At 42.6% G+C, this 5,472-nt stretch overlaps 1 pseudogene; it reads right to left on the reverse strand.

The window, feature by feature from the left end:
• LOC104855199 lies at positions 1-3,164 on the reverse strand (annotated as a pseudogene).
• Positions 3,165-5,472: the final 2,308 nt, after the last annotated feature.

Raw genomic sequence — 5,472 nt, forward strand, 5'->3', positions numbered from 1 at the left:
TTATGGCAAGACAGCAGGCGCCAAAAGCCTCCGGTTGATGGGCGGGGACGCAATCCAATCTAGTCCTCCACGGGTCCTGCGCCTGGAGCTGCTGCTCTACAAGATAGTAAACTGCAAAATGAACCGCCCCCTCAATCCAATGACTGAGGCAGAGGCTGGAACACGCTGTCCGCTGTGCTGGCATACGCCAGACAAATTTGATAGTAGAATTGATGCTGTATATTCCAAGAGTTGTAATACTATAGCAGTCAGAGTGAGGCAATTAATTCAAAAGCTGACCTTAGGGAGATTTCTCCATTCATTGCCTCTGCGGAGACAGCAATTTCCTGAATAGAAAAACTGTAATCAGCAAAATGCAAGCCAAAAGCACCTCAATACATTTCCAGTCAAACAGCTGAGGCAAACTCTAAGCTCTGTTAAGGTAGTTTCCTTTGGATTATTTTTCCACCATATCATCAATTGTGGAAAGCCCCAATCCAAAATACCATATGCACAGTTTTAAATCCTTGTTTCAAAAATCGGAAGGCCTAGACTTTCAATGAATTTAGGAATTGACTATGTCTAATAATACTAAGTTTTGCCCTTCTCCTACGCAGTAATCAAAAAAGAGCAACCATTTGAAATGGTAACCAAGATTTAGGGTTCTGACAGCAGAAGTTAGTGAGCAGGAAGTAGTAGGGATCTGAAAGAGACGGCCTCTTTCCTATTTTCAATTAGGTACCATCAAGTCATATATATGCAAATAAAACAGCTGTTTTTTTAATTTCATGAAGGACTAAGTGCAACATTGATATCTGCTAGTGATGACCTGGTGAAGGACTACTTGTCAAATAGCTGATTGTTTTTTACTGTTTTCTAACCTCAAGACATCATTAAGGCAAAGCCTGTATGACTGTACACAAAAACAAATGGTTGCAGGGGTCTCACTACCAATAAAATGGTAAGTAAACAAATCTTTTTCCGGCAGGAGGGAAAAAATAGCACCCTGTGTGATTTGCCCTACAAGATGAATTTCCTGGAAAGAATCTGATGAAAATAGCTGTGATCACAGGAGGAGGGCTGGTGACATTTCTGAAGGATGCAGCAGAGGTTCAGCTGGGCTTATCTGAATGTGCTACTTTTCTGAGGCTTAAGCCATCACCTCTTAGGTGTTGGTTTTCTTCTGACCGTTTCATTTCTCTCTGAAGTCTTTCCCACTCTTCTATTAGCTTCCCTACTTCTGTACCATTGAGCAAAACACTGCAGTTTGGGCCTGGGTCTATCTCGTTTAGATACATTCAATGAAGCAGCTTTGCTAGGTTCCCTATCATTCAATTTATCCTTTTCATTCGGCATTTCAAATGCACGTCTCAGTTTAAAATCCATTATTTCAGCCTCTTTAATTAATAAAGGGTGCTGGAAAAACTGCCTTTTCACACACTGAAGATTGAAACTAGACCTATATCTTTCACCATGCACTAATCTAAAATGGGAATAGATCAAATATCTAAATACTAAAGCAGAAACACTAAATCTGCTGGAAGAGAGAATAGGTAGAATGCTTGAGGACACAGGAGTAGGCAAAGACTTCATGAACAAAACCCAGACTCCATGGGAAATACTACAAAGAATCAATAACTGGGATCTCATCTTATTAAAAGCTTTTGCACAGCAAGAGAAACCACCAACAGAGCGAAAAGACAGCCCATAGAGTGAGAAAATATTTTTTTTTACTAACTATTCAAATAAAGGGCTTCTAGAATATATAAATATATCTAGAATATATCAAGAACTCAAAAAAGACCCCCCAAATATAAAGTCCCAATGCAAATAGGCATTTGAAATAAAAAGACACTTCTCAGATGAAGAATTAGAAATGGCAAATAAATATGTAAAAAAATGTTGGACATCATAGGTCATGGGTGAAATGCAAATTAAAACAATGCTGAGATTCCATCTCACTCCAGAAAGAATGGCTCCTATCAAGAAATCAACCAAGGGCTGGAGATTTAGCTCAGTGGCAACATGCCTGCCTCATAGGCTCAAGGTCTAGTTTGACCCCCAGTACAAAGAAAGAAAGAAAGAAACCAATAACAAATGCTGGAGGAAGGGCTGTGGGGAAAAAAGAACCCTTCTCCATTGTTGGTGGGAGTGTAGACTGGTATAACCACTGTGGAAAGCAGAGTGAAGATTTCTCAAAAAACTAAAACTAGAGGTTCCATTTGACCCAGCTATTTTCCCTTCTTGGTATCCTCCTAAAAGAATTAAAAGCATCATTCCACAACTATATATGCCCACCCATGTTTATAGCAGCACATTTTGTAGTAGTTAAATCTTGGGAACAGCCCAAATGTTCATCAACAGATGAGTGGATGAAGATGTGGTACATATATATAGGAGTACTACTCTGAATAAGGATGAGCTTCAGATATTTCTAGCTAAATGGATGCATCTTGAGGTCATACTCTTAAGTGAAATAAATTGGACACACATTTAAATACTGCAGTTTCTCTGGTGTGAGAAATTGAATGAGGAAGTAAGGACTGATATGCATAAAGAATGTTGGGAAATGGGAAGAAAATGTTCAAATAGGAAGGGTAAAAAGGGAAGAGGGAGAGAGAAAGGAAGGGACAAGAAAAAAGTGAAAATAGAAGGAAAAATGGAAACAAAGTTTTTGTATTAGGGAGGGGGGCTCGAGGGGGGAATGGGATAAAATAAAATTTATTTTAAAAATAAAAAATAAATCCTGAACATTAAAAAAATCCATTATTTTATTGAGTGTTGCCTCTTTCCACACAGCTTCCTTATCAAAAGTGTTTGCTGGAGCAAACATTGTACCATGAACTTGTTTACTCTCCTTACTTGGCTCAGAGTCAAAGGGCTGTAGCATTAGTCACAGCCGACCCTGAGCAGTAATTTCATGGTTGGGCCTGACCCAGTACTGGTGAGATGTTGTAATTTTCACTTTGAAACACGTTTTCTAGCTCATGGATTTCACAATTTAAGATCTGGGGTGACTACAACTGTGAAGGGGTCTTTGAATTCCAGGTCTGTGGACAGCTTGAGGACTGGGTTCTGCTAGTGCTTCACCACGGCCCTGGAGTAGGGCATTAGAAACAGGTTAGAGTAGTGGCATAACCCAGGGCCTTGATACCTGCTGCTCGGTCCAGGTTCATGAGGTTCATGGGCCACTGCAAGGTTACAACTGACTCAACCCCACACAATCACCACAGCCACCCATACTGCCACATTAAGGGTTTTTTGTTTGTTTGTTTTCTTGAGATAGGGTCTCATTATGCAGTGCAGGCTGGCCTTGAACTCACTGTGTAGCCCACACTGGACTTGAACTCACAGTGATCCTCCTGCCACAGCCTCCCAAGTGCCACAGGCTCAGGCATGTACCACTATGCCTGGCTAACATCAAGCCTCATTTGTACAAACACAGCTGGGAATGTGAGATGAGGAATCATGCAATTTCAGTGGTCTTGATAATTTTTCTGAGGTGCTCCCCCCGCCAGCTGAACTGCTCACCACCATCCCATATACTCTTCTACCTGGTCCCATGAGTAGTTAAAACACTAAAATCTTGGTTTGTTAGAAAAGTCAAATACCTATAATAATTCAAATATTCTATAACAATTGCCTGTGCTAATGTGTTCATAAAATTGCTGGATTCTCCTGAGTAACAAGTATTTTTTGTATGCTAGAAAGCTGAGTGGTGGATAGGGGCTGGTCACTGGAAAGACCAAGGCAAGATGAAAGGGTTGGGAGTCCAGCCCATCTTTTGCGAAGAGGAATGAAGCTTAACTTGGTAATCAGCGAACAGTATTCACTCGGTCATACCTGTGTAATGGAGCGTTCATTAAAAAAAAAAAAAACCCACAAAAAACAAAAACAATTTGTAGCAGTTTCCAGAGTGAAACACCTAGAGGTTTCTGGAGCACATCATATCCAGAGAGGACACAGGAGCTCCACGCCCTTTCCCATATATCTTGCTGTTGATCTCTTCCACCTGCATCCTCTGCAATATCCTTTATAGTAAACTGGTAAATGTTTCCCTGAATTCCATGAGCTGCTTGAGCGGGTTAATTGGACCACGGAGGAGGTCATGAGTACCCTGCTCTATGGAGCTGGTTTAGCCAGAAGTTCCAGAGGCCTGGCCTTGCACTTGGTGCCTGAAATGACAAGCAGTCGTGTGAGCCTGAGTTCCTTCACCCATAGCATCTGATGCTATCTTCAGATAAGCGTCAGAACTGAATTGGAAGATGCTCATCTAGTGTCTGCTGCAAAAAACGACTGGTTTCTGGGAAGAAAGAAATCCACAATTTGGTGACCAGAAGTGCTGTGTTATAACTCCATCACCCCAGAATGATGTTTAGCATAACTCACCCACTGGATCTTCAAGGCAAAAGCTCAAGTTCAAAACGTACTACCTGATACCCAATCAAAACTAAAAGACTAAAAAAATGCCTTTCCCACTATATGACTTTGCCTAGAAAAAAGAGATTCTCAGAGTAGGTGCTTTCTTAAAGGGGAAAGTCTAAAATAACATTTCAGAGGAATTCCGTCTTTATATCCTCTTTGTGAAGACAGGTTAGGTTAGGTGTGACCTTGAGCAACTTCTTTAAGCTTCAGTTTTCTCCCCTAAAAAAAAAGTACCAAATAAGATAATTGGCAGTAAATAACACAACAGTTATTGCCACACAGTAGGCCTCAGTAACTAACTTTACGTAAGTATGCCATAACCCTTAGGAGGCTTACAAATTACAAAAATCTAAGATAATTCAGCAGCGGTCTGAAGAGCCGCCGACGCTACCAACGTGGTAATCGCCCAAGCATGTTAAATAACACCGAGGAATGGAATGGTCTAGTGGGTCGTGTTGAAAAAGGGTCAAAATGACTGAAGGAAGTGAGATTTCTTCTTTTAATGTTTTATCTATTCGCCGAACAAAGATCCAAAAGGAGGGCTGCTACGGGGTATATATAACTGATGCTTTCCACCTCCCGTAGGAGTAAAAAGCAAACTATCCATGTAAACCTGCTGGTCTGCCTCCTGACACAAAGCGCTCGGATAAGGCTTGAGACTACGCAGAGGAAAGCCCTGTGACAGCCACCACGGGGCGCGGGGGTGTGGGGCAAAAGGGTAGCGGTTTGTATGGGCTGAGCTGAAACACGACACTAGGAACAGAAATAGAATGCTCTTTCCCACTGGCGAGGTGCTAACCTTCGGTGTTCCGGACTGCGAGGCGGTCTGGCTCATTAATCAAAACAATTTGTGCCCCACCAGTTTCGAAACCACCTGGTGAATGGCGCGCTAGGCAGAAAACGGTCTGGGCAGGAGCCGCAGTCCAGGTTGGGGAAGGAACAGTGCCCAGCAGGGCCGGTTGGGGCGTGCAGCGAAGGACGGCCCCAGGCTGGGTCAACGCCCCGGCACCGCACCACCGCCCAGCGAAGCGGGCTGGCGTCCAGAGAGACTCCCTACCCTGGGGCGGG

Source organism: Fukomys damarensis, unplaced genomic scaffold (genome assembly GCF_012274545.1).
Source record: "Fukomys damarensis isolate Sample0158 unplaced genomic scaffold, DMR_v1.0_HiC HiC_scaffold_19, whole genome shotgun sequence".
Classification (NCBI taxonomy): domain Eukaryota; kingdom Metazoa; phylum Chordata; class Mammalia; order Rodentia; family Bathyergidae; genus Fukomys; species Fukomys damarensis.